General features: G+C 37.7%; 2 long non-coding RNA genes across 2 annotated transcripts in view; one reads left to right on the top strand and one right to left on the bottom strand.

Moving 5' to 3' along the window:
• LOC121012496 (uncharacterized) overlaps nucleotides 1–19,247 on the top strand; it is a 58,435-nt gene extending 39,188 nt beyond the window's left edge. The window contains exon 3 of the long non-coding RNA XR_005782139.1: nucleotides 19,105–19,247. This is a non-coding gene — a long non-coding RNA (uncharacterized LOC121012496). The remainder of the gene's footprint in view (nucleotides 1–19,104) is intronic.
• The window catches only part of LOC121012495 (uncharacterized), a 57,698-nt gene that overhangs the window by 22,532 nt on the left and 15,387 nt on the right, over nucleotides 1–19,779 (bottom strand). The window contains exon 2 of the long non-coding RNA XR_005782138.1: nucleotides 5,825–5,956. This is a non-coding gene — a long non-coding RNA (uncharacterized LOC121012495). The remainder of the gene's footprint in view (nucleotides 1–5,824; nucleotides 5,957–19,779) is intronic.

Below are 19,779 nucleotides of genomic sequence, written 5' to 3'. Positions count from 1 at the left end.
ATAAATGAAAATATATTCCATACTCATGGGTTCAGAGAAGAAATATTGTTAAAATATCTGTACTACTCAAAGCAATCTATAGACTTAATGCAATCCTTATAAAAATGCCAACAGACTTTTTTCACAGAACTAGATTAAATAATCCAAAAATTTGTATGGAACAACAAAGGATCTCCAATTGGCAAAGTAATCTTATAAAAGAACAACAAAACTGGAGGTATCATAATCCCAGATTTCAAGATATACTGTAAAGCTGTGGTGATTAAAACAGTATGGTACTGGCACAAAAACAGACACATGGATCAACAGAACAGAATGAAGATCCCCAAAATAAACCCAGGATTATGTGGTCAATTAATCTATGATAAAGGAGGAAAGACTATGCAAGGGAAAAAAGGCAGTCTGTTCAACAAATGGTGCTGGGAAAACTGTAAAGTTACATGCAAAAGAATGAAACTGAATCACTTTCTTATACCATACACATAAACTCAAAATGGATTAAAGACCTAAGTGTGAGACCTAAAACCATAAAAATCCAAGAAGAGAGTACAGGCAGTAATTTCTCTGAAAGTGGCTGTAGCAACATATTTTTGTATATGTCTCCTGAAACAAGGGAAACAAAAGCAAAAATAAACTACTGGGTCTACATCAAAGTAAAAATCTTCTATGCAGCAAACGAAACAATCAACAAAAAGACAACCTACTGAGTAAGAGAAGATATTTGCAAATGATATATGTGATAAAGGGTTAGTATCCAAATATATAAAATACTGATGTAACTTAACACCAAAAAACCTCAAATAATCCAATTTAAAAATGGGCAGAAGACATTAACAGGCATTTCTCCAAAGATGACATACAAATAGCCAACAGATACATGAAAAGATGCTAAGCATCAGTAATCCGGGAAATGCAAATCAAAACCACAATGGGATATGGCCTCACACCTGTCAGAATGGCTAAAATCAAAAACACAAGAAACAACAAATGTTGGCAAGGATGTAGAAAAAAAGGAACCTTCATGCACTGTTGGTCAGAATGCAAACTTGTGCAGCCACTGTGGAAAACAGTATGGGGGTTCCTCAAAAATTAAAAACCGAATTACCATATGAACTACTGGGTATTTACCCAAAGAATAGGAAACACTAATTTGAAAAGATATATGCACCCCTATGTTTATTACAGCATTATTTACAAGAGCCAAATTGCAGAAGCAGCCCAAGTGTCCCATCAATAGACAAATGGATAAAGAAGATGGGGTGTGTGTGTGTGATATTGAATATTACTCAGCTATAAAAAAGAATGAAATCTTGCCATTTGCAACAACATGGATGGAGCTATAGAGACTATAATGCTCAGTGAAATAAGTCAGAAAAAGAGGAATACCATATGATTTCACTCATGCAGAATTTAAGAAACAAAACAAGTGAACAAAGAAAAAAAAAGAGACAAATCAAAAAACAGACTCTTAACTATAGAGAACAAACTGATGGTTACCAGAGGGGAGGTAGATGGGGGGTGAAGTAGATGAAGGGGATTAAGAGTACACTTATTATTAGGAGCACTGAGTAATGTATAGAATGCTGAATCACTACATTAAACACCCAAAACTAATATAACATTGTATGTTAATTATACTGGAATTTAAAAATAAGTCAATAAAAAATTTTAAAAACATCATAATTAATCATTTTTTTCCTGAACTTTCTACCAGTCAAGCTGAAATTTAAAAAAAAGAAATGATGTAATTCTCATTATAAAACATCGCAATATAAAATATCAGTGTAAAACAACTTTTATTTCTGGGAACAAATTATAAAGAGGATTTATTCTTCTTTAATGAGATATAATTGACATATAACATTGTATTAGTTTTAGGTGTACAACATAATGGCTTGATATGTGCATACTGCAAAATGATTACCGCACCAAATTTAGTTAACATCTGTCACCTCACATAGTTCTATTTTTTTTTTTCCTGTGATGAGAACTTATAAGATCTCTCTTAGCAACTTAAAAATAAAGTGCTGTTAACTATAGTTAACATGCTATACATTACATCCACAGAATTTACTGATCTTATAACTGGAAATTTGTACCTTTTGACTCCTTCCTTCCTCCCTTCCCCCCACCCTTTCGTTCTTTCTAGAACCCTAATCAAGATATAATGCTACAATTCTCAAGCTTTGGAGTACATGCCCCTAGGAATGTGTTGATATGCCAAGGGTGTACCTAAAGCCACAGAGGACTAAGAGCAATTGGGGTAAATGACTTAACAATTTGGGGTGAAATTCACCTATGTTTATATTAGTATAAACATGTCTTATCAAACAGGAGCAAAATTTTCACTTGCCTTCATAATAAAAACATGTCTAGAAATGTTCTCTTCTAGATAGCCTACACCCCAAGGCTATACTCCTCTGCTAGTGGAGTCCTTTTGCAGAATTTTCTGATATTCTGACATAATGACAGTATCATAATAACAGTTTTAGAGAAAATACCAACATATATATATGTCCCTAAAAATCCAGGGCAGAACATTAAAACATGATTCATAAAGGTGCATCTTCCCAGAACCAAAACAGGGAAGCTTGTTTTTGGCCAAGCTGCCTGTGGTCTAACTCTTAAGGAAGCAAGTTAATCTCAAAATGTGGTCCTCAGAGCACTTGCATCAGAAAACCCTGGGAATGCTTATTAAGATGAAAATTTAGGGTTGCCTGGGTGGCTCAGTCAGTTAAGTGTCCAACTCTTGATTTCATGGTCTCATGGTTGTAAGATTGAGCCCTGTGTATGTGGAACTAGTACTCCACACTGAGTATGGAGCCTACTTGGGATTCTCTCTCTCCCTCTCCTCTGCCCCTCCCCCTCTTGGGCTCGCTCTCTCTCTCTCTCAAAATAATAAACATTGTGTGTGTGTGTGTGTGTGTGTGTGTGTGTGTCTGTGTGTGTGTGTATTCATTCATGCCCCAAAGGATGATCACCTCTGGAGCAGAGGCCCAGGAATCTTCATAGGAACTTATTAGAGAATTGATACATAAACACACTAAAAGTTGAAAACAACTTAAAATGGTTGGAGGGATGGAATTAAATTTCCCTAGTCCAGCTTTTCTGTATCTTGCTTTTCTCAGCTGGCCTTTTTGCAACAGCATGGTGCAGCTAAACCCCTAACAATTTAGAGCTGAGTGAAGGGAGAACCAGAACCATATATTTTGAATACCAAGACTCTACGTGGAAACTTTATTATTCTACTGGAGACCCTGAGAGCCAGACATACAGCCTCACTCAGCTGGAGAAGCAGTAACATTCACCTGAGAAGGATTATCAGGGTCACCAAAAAGAAGGTCAAACAAAGAGGGTCTAATACTCCCTTTTAATCTGCTCAAGTGCCTGAACAAATATTTGAATGGGGACCACACCTCAGACCATCTTTTCCTTTCACAAAAATCAAATTCCCCAGGTTGTTAAGAGATAGCATACTAAAATATGGTTCTATAGTCTATCTGACTTCCTCAGAACAGATTTTCTCAGTCTTTAATTTATTAATTGGCAGAGTTTTGAAGAGGAAGGTAAAAATGCAAATATCTTTTTCTTGAACTTACTGGACCAGAGACTCTGTGTTGGCCAGAATCTTCTAAGACCAAGTTTCTGTATCCCAAAGATACTCAAAATAGGATTCAGGAATCAACAAGGATCCACATCAGCATCCCCCAGGAGCTTGTCAGAAATGCAGAATCTCAAGCCCCTATCCCAGCACTACTGAAACAGAGTCTGAAGCTTAACAAAATCCTCAGCAGATCTGTATGTACATCAGAGTCTGAGAAGCAAGGCTAGAGAACACATTTGGAGAACCAGTGCCAAAGACAATGACAGAAATGGTTGTAACCTGGAAAACTTTAAGAATCAGTCTTACAGTTCACTCACCTTGGCTTCCGAAAAACTCTGGTATTACTTCCAAAGAACATCTGCTCTGGCGCAGGGAATTTTCACTACAAAAACTACATCTGAAGGCTATATGTAAAGCAAATCCTTCTACAATTGAGAAAAGCCAAGATTTATGCTATGGATTGTATCTTTCTTGGCCTATGGACAGTTTTGATTTGCATCAAACCTGCCTCATGCAGATAAGAGATGCTGAAAGAATTAGAACTTTGTCTGCCATCTGAATCTACTCCTCTGGAGAGAAATAGCCCATTTCCCAGCTGCAGCTGGGAACATATCATCCCATTTTAGCTGACAGATTATCAGAGATTTTCCAAATTACTATTCCCAAGCCACTCTGAGTCCCAAGCACATACTCTGAATCAGGTGCGTGTGAAATACAAACAGGGCTTGAATTGGAAAGAAAAAGCTGAAGCTCAAGCCTTAACAAGCAAAATGCACATGTTAATAAAACCCATGCACGGCTTCAAGTCCATGTAAGGTACGGATCAACCAGCAATAGCAAGGTTCCCATCGGAATCTTCCCAGCATACAGTCATGACTCATGCCCAGAGCCATCTTGTCCTTGTAAGAATAGCATAAATCATCATCCAATATTAAAAATGATGCCAAAAGTGCATTTTATTCAAATGCATTCCTTAAAATAATTGCTGAGAAAATAATGCAAGAGTGTTCAACTGACAACTCTTTAGCGTTCACATCTGGAGGGAAAAATATGTCATGGAGTAGTTAAGTGGATTTTAGAGATGCTGGAAATTCCTAAACCCACAAAAGTCCAAGTACATGAGTTTGTTTTATTCTTTTGAAGAGGAAACTTCTATGCCTTAGTCACACCTACAAACAGTACAAAGAGGTCTCCTACATTTTGTAATGCAAACCTTTCCTTTCCTTTTCTTCTTGTCTTTCTTCTTTCATATTTTAGCCAACAGCATCAGAAAAAAAAGTATTTGTCATGGATTCCTATAAGCTCTCTCCCTTCCCTCTCTCACACATTCTTTCCACCAACATTCACACAAGCTCAGAAGTCTTTCACAATTATAATAAACCATCTTTGACTCTTGTTCCTCCTGCTACCCCTCTCTTAGGCTATTCTAATTAAGTGTACATTTACTACTCCACTCCTCACCTTCTATATGGTATGAATACCCCCAGAAACAGCCTCTCAGACAGGGATTCAAGGGTGTGATCCTAGAAAAACTGATAGGGGAGTAGAAAAGTATGAGGAAGGGCAGAAAGTTCATAGAGGGGATATTATCCAACCAGTCACCACGGGGGCAACTTAAGGTAAGTCCCCCTGGGGGTCTCTGAGAGATAGCATAGAGTTATCTCAATAGAAAGGCAAAGGACTAGGGTATTTAGGTATCAAACTTTTTTCTGTCATTGTTTGATGTCTGTTTCTGGGGACTTTAACTCTGTCATTTTGGCTTGCTCTGTGCTTAGGCTAAGGGTGCTCTTTAGCCAAAATGATGAATGAATGAATAAATGAATGAAAGAATGAAAGGCCTCAAGCAAAGCAACCTTTGGAATATAGAAGTGACTACCAAAGGGATATAGGCAGGCTATCAATACCCGCTATACCTCTGTTCATTTATCCACTCAAGCCCCTGTAAGAGCTTTAACAAGGTATCAGTGTGGCTAAAGTGCTTAGACTAATTTCAGAAATTATACTACTTGTTAGTCAGTAAAGACTATCAGCCACTGCTTCCTTCTTGAAGCTCCAGGACAACACATCTTTCTGAGTGTTCTCCTTTCTCTCCTGCCACTCTTTTTAATTCTTTCTGATCTATCTTCTTCCACCTAAACTTAAAATGTTAGGACCCTTTCCTTTCCTCTTCTCATCTTTCTCTTGCTGAGTAAGTATATCTGTCCCTATGGCTTCACTTACCATTTATATCACAACAACTTACAAACTTGTATCTCTGGTAGCTCAGACCTCCTGACCAATGATGTTGATATCTGACATCTCAAAATTGCTTCAAATTAGGCACCAGACTTCATCTTCCATCCCTCTTTTCCCCTAGAAGGAAAAAAAATGTTCCTCATCTACTGTTTTCTATCTCTGTGAATAATACCACCTTCTACTCAGTTGGGCAAGCTGGGAAACTAGCAGTCAGCCTTGACACATGCCTATCTCCTGCCTCTGCAATCTTCATTTAATTATTGGACTTTATCCACTTGATCCGACCAGTAATTTATTCCTTAAATCCATCCACTCCTGTCCAATTCCTGGTCCATCCTTACCTCTTAATATAGCATCCAACTGGTTTCCTCAGATCTGTTCTTCACCATACAGCTTGAGGGAGCTTTTAACAATGCAACTTTGATTGTGTCACTGCCCATGGGATCTGGCTCTTGTCTGCTTCACCTGTCCCATCCAATACTACTTTCTACCTAGCTTTCTTTCCTGTTCCACCTATGCTTATCTCATTTCTGTTTTGATATCTTATCTCTCTTTTTGCCTCTGACACTGGAATCTTAATAACTCTTGTTCCCTTGACCTTAAAGCCACTTCTCCCAGTATGTCTTTCCATTAACTAACTTCTACTCATCCTTCAAATAGAAGCTTAAACACAACTGCCTCAAAGAATCCTCTCATGCTTTTCCTGATTCCTCCAAGAAAAGAGTTGGTTCCCTTAGTATTCCATTGTTTAGAAAATCTCACTGAAGCTCTTAATTCTTATAATCATAATTAAATATTTGTGTAATGTGTGTTGCCTGTCTCAGTGTAAGCTCCCTGAGAACAGGTAATGTGCCAATTTAATTCACAGCTAAATACCAAGCACCCACAATAATGCCTGGCATGTAAGATTATGGCCATTACTCAAATAAGTTTTTACTAAGACTACTGACAATTCCAAAAATCTGACTAAGTTTAGCTTGGGTTACATTTTCTCTTTGGTTTTATATTCTACACCCCTGTTTCCACTTACAGGATGTTGAACATCATTGTAAAAATAATCGAAAGGTATCTATATTAGTTTGCTAGGGCTACTATGACAAAGTACACAAACTAGGTGGCTTAAACAACAGAAATGTGCTGCCTCACAGTACTGGAAGCTAGAAATCTGAAATCAGGGTGTTAATAGGGTCAGGTTCTTCTGAGGGCTGTGAGGAAAGGATCTGTTCCAAGTCTCTCTCCTTGGCTTGTAGATGACCATTTTCACATTTACACAGCATCTCACTATATGTATCTCTGTGTCCAAATTCCGCCTTTTTATAAGGACATCAGTCATAATGAATTGGGGCCCACCCCAATGACCTCATCTTAGCTAATTACATCTGCAATGATCTTATTTCAAAATAAGATCACATTCTGAGGTCCTAAGGGTTAGGACTTCAACATATGAATATGAGGAGGGGGGAAGCACACAATTTAACCCATGACAATATCCAAGGATTTTAAGCAGGGGAGATAAACATTTAGATTCACATTACTGAAAAGTCATGTTCGCTACAGACAGCATGAAGAAAAGATTGGAGGGGGCAAGACTGAGGCCTGGAAAGGCTAAGGGCCTATTATAATGCTTCCAGCAATGCCTATCAGCCTAGTTTCTTTATTAGCATTACCCAGAGTCAAAACTCTGCTCCAATGAGTGGCAGCAGTATGACTTTCACTACACTGGGGTCAGTTTTCTTATCTGTGAAATGACTATAATTTTAGCATCACATAGTTTATAAAGCTGAAGGAAAGAACCAAAATTAAATTGGCCTGTGACCTGACTTAGAAACCTGTATTTCCCCCCAGTTTCCCCCAAGTTTTCAGCATAACACTCAAAAAAAGTTCAAGTTTTTAAGACAAAATCAGCCATTGAGATGACTTGTGATTTAATTTGCTTATATGATTATCTTTTGTGTCAAAGAAGAAACATGTAGGTATTATTCTAACATTTCAGTTTTCCATTAATATGTGGGCATATTATAGGACTATCTAATAGAAAAGTGGACCTTAGATCTTTATAAAGATAAGAAGTATTAGAATTAAATCCAAAGACTCATCACATTTAAAACATCTTCTTCTCTACCTCTGTTGCACTCTAATTCATTCCTTTCTTTCTTTTCATTTCCAATACATACCCTAATTCCCACCCATATTTTTATCACTACAAATAATGCAACTCTGGTCCTTGTCCCTAGAGAAGAATTGTCCAACTTATTTTTTCCCTCCCAGTCCTTGGCAAGTCTGCTGGGTGACCCACTCGGACACCTCAGAGGGTGGTGCCTCCCACCCCCTCAAGCCACAAGCAACAAAGCCTTAGTCATTTCATGCTCTTGGCTTTGTCATCATTTTGATTTTTTTTACATTACTTTGTCATTAACTCATCTCACTTATGTAAAGAGAACAAGCCAGAGATAGTTAAAGATGTCTCTGGTGTTCTCAAACCAACCAACCAATCAACCAACCAACCAACCAACCAACCAACCAAACAAACAAACAAACAGATAGCATTTCTATTGCCCAATGTCCAGAAAACAATGTCTTGCCAAGACAGAATTTTGAATCACAGGACAATGTAATTTATTCATTCCATGAACTGCACTATGCAGCAAGCCAAATTCAGGCCATTCTTTTGAACAACATTTTAATAATTTTAAGGGTCAACTATCATTCTACCTTCCAAAAAGCAAAGGAAAATGGGACTGTCTTATGTAGGAAGGAGACATAATCTGAAGTTACTGGGATGACACACATATGCTAACATTAGGTGTTAGGATCTTTTTCATTTTCTGTAAGGCTAATTCATCACCTCTGTCTCCCTTAGAGATGTACATTTTGTAAGATATGAATGTGGGATACAATTTTTGCGTGTAAGAGAAGGCTAATTTATGTTTTCCTTGTTTAATAGAATTTGAAGATAAAAGTGATAAATAGAAAAGCTACATTGTAGGGGAACCTGGGTGGATCAGTTGGCTGAGTGTCTGACTCTTGATTTCGGCTCAGGTAATGATCTCATGTTTTGTGGGATTGAGACCTATGTCAGGCTCAGTGCTGATAACACAGAACCTGCTTGAGATTCTCTCTCTCCCTCTCTCTCTGCCCCTCCCTGACCACTCTCTTTCTCTCTCAAAATAAATAAAACAACAACAAAAAAAGAAAAGCTATATCATAGCTACCTGTTTTGTTAAGAGGAAAATAAATACCATCTTACAATTCCATCAGAAAGTGGGAAAAGATTGATTCACCATTTTGAGGAACAAAAGAAATTTTCATTTGAAGGGAAAGAGAATAAGGATGTCCACCCAAACATTTCTCAATCTTAAATGTGTTTCCAGTTAATAAACAAACAAACAAACAAAACCCTAGGATCTTATGTGAGCAACGGTAACATTGTACCGATAAAAGTGCTATCAAGAGCAGTCCATGTAAAGAGCCCTGGTGGGAAAAATTAACTCCTGGGTCTGTAAAATCCCATAGAACTAGATGAAATAGCCATGGGTACAGTTTGAATTAAGGCTTTTACTGTTCTTGTCATTGTTCTTCTGATTCTTTCACATTGTGACATGGCCAAAGCTTGTGGAATAAAAACTAAACCCAGACAGTATCTTCTGTGAATCCCCACCCTTCCCATGCATGATTATTAAGTTGGAATGATTAAAAATGTCAACTAAGTACCCCAAGAAATTTTAACTAAAATATTTAAATCACAGATCTCTACAGACCCAGTGTTTGGAGAAACTAAAATTAGTTTACTTCCAGTGAACTATTCTTTATAGTAGCTATTCTCTCTCAATTCTCATTATCATTCTATTCTATACTACCCTAATTTGCAGACAATGTCTTTGGGTTTCAGAAAAGCCCAAGTTTGTATGTGATCCCATTAGCCCTCTGAGTCATTTTGTACTGAATTTACTCCTACCTGTTCCCCACTAAGGAAACCTTCAGTAGGTTGCAGTGAATGGCTTTTATACCCATCAGTGAGTCATCACACAGGCAACTGACCAAGAATTCAATCTGGGTGGATAGAGGACTCTAGCTATACAGAATAATATAGACTTCTGAAAATAACCAATTTACTTTCTTGTGTTTGGAGAAGTCCATAAACTATTGTAATAGTTTATGAGGACTTGAGCTGGACATATGCAACCAAGACATATACTAATTTTAACAATAATTTACTGAGCCTTTGAGTGGATAATGTTGTTATCCCCGCCAATGCCCTTTACCGGACTGGTACACCTGCCTTCAGCTGCTGCAGTTGTTGGTTGCTAATGGCTCACAACTGCCCCCTTTTCCAGATGATTTCTCTTGGCAAAATAGCAGCTATTTACCCAGGAGGCTACATCCTAGTCCCACCCCAGGGGCAGGCCATGCTAGTGACTGGTTTACATGAAGAATGCAAAAGGTTAGCCAGTAATATCAAGGTAGGAACAACTACATGATGTAATTCATACTACAGAGCTCTCCACTGGATCAAGCTAAAGGCAGAGTCCAATAGAAACTATGAAACTATGTCCTGGCTTACTTAGCACTTTCTCCTACCTAACTTGTTTCCTTCACTCCCTCCCCTTTCTCTTAAGACTACTCCAGTAAGTCATGTGAGCCTGAATCCCTTTTTCAGACTTTGCTTCTAAAGAGGACCTAAGTCAAGCCACAGTTCTATATGTATTACGGATACATTGCTTTCATATATTTATTTCATTTAATTTGCAGGATGGTCCATATAATGGAGACCAGGCTTTACCCCAGGTTTTTTTTCTGGCTCCTAAAAATAGTCAACTTTTATTATGCTAAACTGCTGCCTTAGACATTTATAGTAACAACTTCATCATATATCACCAATAAAATTAATAATGTAGTTACAAACTTCAGAATTTGAATGAATGTGTCTTCTCCATGTTAACATGTCCAACAATGAACAGATGTTTCATAGTGTTTCCTTGACATAAAGTGATATTTTTCCATTAGGGTAAAAGGAGAAGGAAAAAGAACAGAGAAGGAAAAGAAATGAAAAAACGAAGAAACAACAAAGGAGGGAGGAAGGAAGGAATGAAGGAAAGGAGAAAGAGAAAAGGAGGTAAAGGCAAACAGACAAGTACAGAGAAAGAAAAGACCACAATAGATACTTGTTTTAATAGACTTTTAGCTTCTTAGGTGACCCCTGGTCTTGTTCCTTGGCTAAAAATGCAGTGCGGGTCATTTCTCCTTTCTAATTCTTTTCAGCGTGGAACAGTTGGAATCGCTTTAATCATGGGCTGAACAGTGCAGCTCTTGGCTGAGAATCACTTTTCTACTAAGAACTGTGAGGAGTTTCCAGGGAGGGCTTGTAAACTAGTTATCTCTATTGATGACCACATCTGTGTGCACATCTGTGGTACAGAAACACGCCATGTAATAAAGTGTATCTTGTGTTCTGTGACTTTCTGCCATGTGGGCTTGCCTTTCCCACCACATTCAAGACGCCCTTTTCTTATTAAAAAGAATCAGTATAGAGGAGTGATACCCCACCCACAGGGTGAGAAGGAGTCTCTTCTGTTTTTCATTTTGTGTCCAAGCAAGGCAAATATGGAATTCATTTTGAGATTTCTTAAGACTTCTAAAATGAGCTCACTCTGAAGACAATGAATATGTAGAATGCCTACTATGTGCCTGACATGGCAAGAGAACTAAGTATTTTGTATCAACTCAATGGAACCTCACAACAACCACTGCACTAGGCACCCTGGTCCCCATTTACAGGGGGAAACTGAGAGTCAAAAGGGTAAAATTATTTATCTAAGGTCAAGCATCTAGAAAATGGAGAAACTCAGCTTCAAAGTCAGGTCTGAAGGATACCTCAGCCCAAGGTCTGCTTTATTACAGAAGTATGGGCAGTGACTTCTCAGGTACTTACCACTGTCTGAATAAGAGAACACTTTTTCACCTTGAATAAGTGTTATTTTTCTTTGAAATCCACTCTGCTCAATTCCACAAATTCTACAGACATCCACCAGCCTTCCAAAGAATATGAAGAGAATCACTACGTCATATAGAATATTCCCAAACCACAAGACTGGGTAAGGAAAGCTGGAAGAAAAGGAAACAGGGAAATGGCCTGCTAAACAAGGATTACTCAAGATGACTACAAGCAAAAGAGAAATAAATGCCTTCAGAGAAGACTTTTTTTTGAGCTCATGGGGCTGAAGAAACTAGAAATGAATGTGGTCGCTCCCAAGGAATTTGGGCCCCCAATGCTGTAATTTGGTCTTCCCAGGAATCTGATATCCATCACTGCTTTTAGTAAATATGGGGAGAAGATGACTTAAAGGAGCTTAAAAATAAACTTTATTTTTAAAATTTTTTTTCAACGTTTATTTATTTTTGGGACAGAGAGTGACAGAGCATGAACAGGGGAGGGGCAGAGAGAGAGGGAGACACAGAATCGGAAACAGGCTCCAGGCTCTGAGCCATCAGCCCAGAGCCCGACGCGGGGCTCGAACTCACGGACCGCGAGATCGTGACCTGGCTGAAGTTGGACGCTTAACCGACTGCGCCACCCAGGCGCCCCTAAACTTTATTTTTAAAGAAGAGCAGCAAGCATGTCAATCAGTCAACTAAAAAAAGTATTATGAGTTTGAAATTTAATCATCAAATAGAGGGGAGAACTAAATTATTTCTAAGTTTGCTTTCAATAATACTTTAAGATTTTAGTATGCATCAGATAGAAAAGGTACCTGATAGATGGCAATAGATTATATGAGGTTATAAACATTTGTAGAGAAGCTCAATGACCTTGTAAACCTAGAATATTGGCAAATGCTATTTATGTTATTTCTTGAACAGAAATTACTTTACATTCCTTGATATAAATTACATTTTAAGTAACATGACTTTCTCTTCCAATTCCAAAAATAAGGGATATGATTCATGGGCTAAAGTGCCCTAGTTAATAAGTTAATGGAAAGAAATAGTGAATAAATTTTTACAGACATATAGAGTTAGTACAGGCATTGTTGAAAGATGATAGATGGCCATTTTGGCAGATGCTCAAAAGTTTCCACTGTTTGTAATTACTGGTCAGGTAGATTGTAATTAGAAGATGTGCTCCTGGTATATTCTAGAAACAGATGAATGCTTTATTATACAACATCTGTACTCCATGCTTTCTACATAAAAATAAAGTATAATTGCAGTATCTGTTGCTTGTTTGCTTTACCATTCTGAATCTAATTTTAAGTACGCTTTGGAAAAGGATCAGGACATTTTAAATTGCTGAAACCTTCTGTCCATCAATAAGGATAATAATGTATGACAACAGTGAAACCTTTACCAGCTACTTGTGAGCTCTCTAGCTCAAATGACTAACCTATATCCATGAACAGTAGGCAGAACCACTTGGGTTTATCTAAGAGACCATCATAGAACTGGATATGGGAATCACTGGGACATTAAAAGACATACGTTAGAAAAATGGCTACAGAGTGTTCCCCTGGCTTTGTTCTAGGAACACCCTAGACACACGCCATGCATATCCCTGGGCTTCCATAGCTAGAGTTCACAGACATAACAGTGCTGTACATTTAAGCCTCACAGCCACTTTTATAGGAATGTACTGATATTTTCTTTACTTTCCAGATAGAAGATGAAGGCACAGACAGATTAAAAGACATATCCATGATAGTATAACAGGGAAGTGGCAGAACCAGGATTTGAACTAGCCAGTCTGACCCCATGGTCCATACTCTTTACCACTTCTTATCACTGCTTAGACTCTACAGACCTGGACATTTGAAAGATACTGCTCACAACTTAAATATAAAGCCAGGGATAAATTATCTCCTCACTGAATCACAGCACCTGCCAACTAGAGAAGATGGATGCAATACCACCTATAACAAGAGAGTACCTTTAGGATTACAGGAAAACACCCAAGTTAAATTGAAGCAAAGAAATCAGTATGCAAAGGGGAATATGAGGCTATGTTTCCTTACAGCAAATTTAGAAGCGTTAGTGAGAACCACATTTCAGGCAGAAGAATAAATGCTTTGAAAATTTTTCTATCTCTTTAAAATTATATATTTGGAAGCATCTTGGTATCTCCAGCAATTCAAAGAAACATGATGGCCAATTCGTTTCCAAGATGTCAGTTGGGACCAAGTCAAAATTATCAAAATGTCCTAACTTGCTCTTTTAGCCCTTAGTTCAGATCTCACCTGTATCAGTTGAGGGGAGAGAACACAGGTAAATATCCCACCCTGGATCCTTACTAGCACTGCTACCAACTGGGTGAGGACTGCTAAACTCAACTCTAGTGTGGGTTTCATGGCAACATAAGGACGAAGATAAGGTTGCTGTCTATAGGCTGACACACTGATGGGAAGGGAGGAAATTTAACTGGTGATATGAGAGCTGGAGCCCGGATGTAAGGTTTCTGTAATGAGAGTTTCTGTTCTTCCTCTGGAAAAATTGAGCATTGTCAGAGAATGCTGGAATGAATGTAGCATATCTTTCCCTAGGAAATTTAACATTCATTCATTTATTTATACAAAAGCAACATAATTATTAGGGAAAACTACAGGGATAATTTTTCTTATCCTCTTGTTCCCCATACCTGTTACTATTAATAGAGTTGCAGTCTAGAATGGGAACAAATTGAATCAGAATCAAAGTAAGAGTTTTGAAGATGAAAGTGGCAAACATTAAAAGATAAAATAATAATACCCAGTTGCTCCTTTCTCTTTCTCACATCAATATGCTTTTCTTTTTTTTAAGTCTTTATTTATTTTGAGAGAGACAGAGAGCATGAGCAGGGGAGGGGCAGAGAGAGAGATAGAGAGAAAGAGAGAGAGAAGCCCAAACAGGCTCTGCACTGTCAGCGCAGTGCATGGGGCTCAGTGTCACAAACTGTGAGATCATGACCTGAGCTGAAATCAAGAGTTAAGCACTTAACTGACTGAGCCACCCAGGTACTGCGCATCAATATGCTTTTCTGACATACAGAGGAATGCCCACCTTCATTCCCTCCCAGGTCTAACTAGCTTATATGTAGATAAAGAAAATCTTATTTTATCCAGCTTTATTGAGATATAATTAACAAATAAAATTGTAAGACATTTAAAGTGTACAATGTGATGATTTAATATAGGTACACTGAGAAAGAATTTCTGGCATCTAGTTACCTAATACACCTATCCCCTTGCATATTTAATTGAGCGTTTTATTTATTTATTTATTTATTTATTTATTTATTTATTTATTTATTTTGGTGAGTATATTTAGGTTCTGCTCTCTTAACAAATTTTTCCTTCCTTTTTTTTTTTTATTTTAGAGACAGCGAGAGAGAGAAAGAGAGAGAGCATGTGTGAGTGGGGGAGAGGGTCAGAGGGATAGAGAGCAGAGAAAATTTTAAGCAGGCTCCACACTCAGAGAGGAGCCCAATGTGGAGCTCAATCCCACAACCCTGGGATCATGACCTGAGCTGAAATTAATAGTCAGATGCTCAAAAGACTGAGCCATGCAGGTGCCCCTTAGTAAATTTCAATTATGCAATATAGTGTTATCAATCATATAATGTAATGTTTTAGTCACCACATTATACATTAGATCCTCAGAACTTATAACTCAAAGTATGCAACCTCTCCCTATTTTCCCTGCCTCCCAGACCCTGGTTAACTACCACTCTACTGTTTCCCTGTTTCCTACATGGTTTGTTCCTTTTCTTATTTGGGCATATGTCTCAAGAGCCAGTTATGAGCCCTTTGTGGAGACAAGTTACATTGCACATTTAAATGATATAATACAGAATTTGCCTTTCTCTCCCTGATTTATTTCACTTAGTTTAATGTCCTTCAAATTTTTCCATGTTGTCACAAATAACAAGATTTCCTTCTTTTTTGAGAATGAATAGTATTTCATTATATATGTAAATGTATAATATATTTAATATAATATATAACATATACATTTTTCTCTTTTCTTTACCCAAACACTTTAGTTGTTTCCATACCTTGACTATTGTGAGTTATGCTGGAATGAACATGGAATCAGAAATATCTCTTCAAGATAGTGGTTTCATTTAGTTTTTCTTTGGATATATATCCAGAAGTAGGACTGCTGGAAAGACAGTCTTATTTAGGGGAGTGGAAACAACTCCTATGATACTCAAATAATTCTTGACATAGTTCCACTTCCACACAAGGTTCAGTGGGTGTCTGTTTCTATAACATTGGCCTCCCAAAAGTTAGCCCATTCTCCAAGTGTCTGAATTAGTGAACCTGTTTTTTTTTTGCCTTGTTTTCAAAATACCTGATTATAGAACCATATAGCTCTTTACTCATCACCATAAAAATAGTGTTCCTTGTGTTGTTCCTCATACTACTTTGTCCAGACAACTTTTAAATGAATCAAATCATGGTATTTCCACTAAATATTTCTTTAGGAATAATTTCTGCACTATGGAATTTTTTAACTGTCTGATATTTAGCTTATATTTTAATTTGCTCCATTTCATAAATAAATCTTGTCCAGAACCAGTAGAAGCAAAGAATGAACTATTCCTGATAATTTCCACTTCACCTCCAGGTACAGACACCCTATCTTTTACGTCTGTCAAACCACATCCAATAATTTGTCTCAGCTTTAAAACACATCTACTTCCAGGTCTCCTCAAATCACCATTTTGATCTACCAGTAGTTGCCTCTGTTTTTCACTCTTGGAAAAGCCCTGAAAAAGCTGTGAAATAAAATAAGTAGAGGCTTTAATTATTTAAGTTCTGGTGGGACAGTCCAGTGGATTTCATGTAGATACATAAACCCTGCCAGAAGCATGAGACTCATTTCCATGTGTTTGCCTGCTGAACCAAGTCCTCAATGTTACTTGATAACCATTTGCTTTCCTCCAAGTATTGGGCAAAACATGAAGCTCCATATATCTTCAAATATAAAAATCAAGAAGCACGTAACTGTGCCTTTCACCTGGAGAAGTGAATTTTGCAAAGTTTCAGTGATTTTTTTTTCTACCAGCCTGTGAATTTTAAATAACACACATAGTGTTTTTCCTACATGTCATTTCTCACATTTCTCCCTATATCCCTAAGTAGAGCAAGCTAGGGGGATACAAGAAATAAAATATTTACTTAAAGTCAAGCAGAAATTTCTTGTCTACTACATAAGAAAACACATTTCCAAATGGAGGTTTAAAAAGCCCTCATAGTGTTATTGAATACCATTTCCTGCCATGAGAACCAATATAGAATGAAAATAAGAATAAATTCCTTAGTAGCCAGTCCTAGAATTGAATGACAAAATGAACAAACACTGAATGCCCATGTAGAAACTGTATATGCAAGCAATTTTAGCTATATTCTGGCTCAATGAGAAATCAGTTTGTTCACTTAAAATAACCAAGGACAAGTTGGGTGGTTGACACATGGATGAGAGTATCTTAAATAAAACCAGGAGCCACAGAAAACAGGATAGATAGTGTAGCAGGCAGGTCCTGTTTTGGGGGGCATGTGAGAGTTGTCTTTATCCTCAGAATCCGGATAGAGAATCTACAATATGAAATGGCAGGCCAGGAATTGGGGGACTCAAACTCTGGTGCATCTTTAAAAAAAAATAATAATCTTTTAATGCAATCTTTCTAGATGCTACCTCAAGAAAACTCATCAACTTTCTTTCTTTAGTTAAATAAATCACGCTTTGGCCATTCTCCTGCTTATTTCTGATAATAGGAAGAGTTTCTTTTACGTGAAAAGAACATTTAACAACTGTATGTATTTAGCAAAACCTATAAACTAATCTGAATCTGCTTCCCTATCTATAAAATGAAAATAATCATTTGAGGATTAAAGGAGATAAGGATGTGAAATGAATTGGAAACTCAAAGAAATAATTATTTTTGCTATACATAGCGTCATTATTTGTTAAGTACAGAATGACAATTTTGTTATTTGCTTAAAAGAAACAACTCATTTAAATAACAGTAAAATACTGAGGAGGTGAGTGGCTACAAAGCTTTAAGAAGGAATTGTTTTCATTTTCTCCTAATATGAAGCTTTCTCTGAACCCCTTCTCTTTCCAAAATCTGACTTTAGAGTAGAGACATAGTGTTGAATGTCTTCAGAGATAAAGTATTGAGGACAGGTCAGCAAAGGAGCCTTTTAGATTGGTAGATTGCAAAGGACAGCTTGTTCCAAACAGAGGCCTGAAGGCAAATGAGAGAGAAGAAAGGAAACAAAAGAAGCAGTTAGGGACAAGTGGGCCCAGCCAAAGGGGAGGAAAGAGGAAGGCATGTTGGAGGAGGCCCACTGGTTCCTCATTCTATCTAAGGACGGAGTAAATGAAGGAGCATCATCTTCATTGCAGCCTCTACTTGCAAAGTACTGCCTATGTGCAGGGTTCCTTCCTACAAAGAAAGTTTCCCATGATAATGACAAATTCCATTTCAACATATATGGGTTCATGCTTCCTTTAGTGCCTTCACAGCCTCAAATGCATTTGGGGACCATTCTTACATTACAGACTAACAAATTTAGTCATGTCAAACAGTTATTTTTCAAGGAAAGAAATATCTTCCAGCTGCCTGGGAGTGAGTTTGCCCTTGAGGACAAAGATGGCATAAGAGGAAAAATCCAAAACTCCAAGAGGAGGAAATCAGAAAGAGAACAAGGGAGCCGAGAAATGGCTACATTTCCAATTACAGCTAAAATTCCCAAAACTTACAGATATAGCATTAGTTCATCACTTGAGCACAGAGTTGGGCAGCTACTGAAGACCCAATTAGCATGAGGGTCTCCAAAAACATTTCCACATAAAAGTTGGACAGTGATCCTATGGTGCCCATCACTGTTTCACTTTCAGTCCATTTTATCCACAATGCCCACTTATACAAAGACTAGAGGGCGGAGAAGAGGCGAAGCACACTCTGTGATTAGCTTCTCTCTCTCTCTTTCTCTCTTTCCCTCAACACCTCTCACTATCAGAACCTTCCCCCTACCAGCCCTTTCTTCGCTAATGAGGATGCAATTTCCTGATGTCCTAGGCAGAGGCAGGCCAATGGTCTTACTTCCACATGGTTTCAGGAAACACATTAATAGTTACCTGGCTTTCACCATATCCCCTTGGAAATCCCCCAGTGTGACTTTTGCCAACTAAAGTTATATAAAGGAAATAAAAGTGGTTTCTTTTGAAATAGGCCATTATTCTTAATTATTCTCACAGGTGATATGAGACTATATCTCTGTCTACAGACATGAATCCACTTCCTCAAAACCCACCTGTGAGCACAGTCATCTCATTTCCAAGCAACGATTAGTTTCTGGTCAGTATCTGGTACCAAAGGTCTGTGGATCTGCCATGGCATCATCATTAAGCTATCAGGTATGTCTTCAACCACAACAGCCATATAAAAGAACTTTAAGTTTTTTCCCTTGAGATATTTTTATTCCTTTCTTTTCCCTACAAGATTCATTTTTTTTTAATTTAGGCATATGTCTCAGTAGAGCTAGTTATGAAACATTAGTGGAGATAAGTTATCTTATTCTGCCAAGTATATGTCCTCTTTTCTTACAGTAACAAGATTCTGACAACCCTGTGAGAAACCATTTCAATTTTATTCTTATTCCATGTGACTTGGAGAAGGCATATGACCTAAGTCTGGCCAATCAGCATCTACACAGAACCATAACTATTATTGGTTCAGGGAAAGCATGTGACTGAGGTCAAAGCAATCAGTTAATCTTACCACTTTTGCTGGAAAAACCTATAAGAAGCTCTCTCTCTTCTACTGAGTTACTGAAGGGAGAAAATGTACACATGAAGGTGCTGAAAGCTTAACTGCAATCATAGAGGGAAAGTCTGTTTGAGAATGGAGCCAACACATAAGAAAACAGAGGTGACAGGAGACCAAATACTGATAGCATTGT

Source organism: Herpailurus yagouaroundi, unplaced genomic scaffold (genome assembly GCF_014898765.1).
Source record: "Herpailurus yagouaroundi ecotype Mexico unplaced genomic scaffold, PumYag 196, whole genome shotgun sequence".
NCBI classification, from domain to species: domain Eukaryota; kingdom Metazoa; phylum Chordata; class Mammalia; order Carnivora; family Felidae; genus Herpailurus; species Herpailurus yagouaroundi.
The sequence above is the reverse complement of the archived record's forward strand: the minus strand, read 5'-3'. Positions and strand labels throughout refer to the sequence as shown.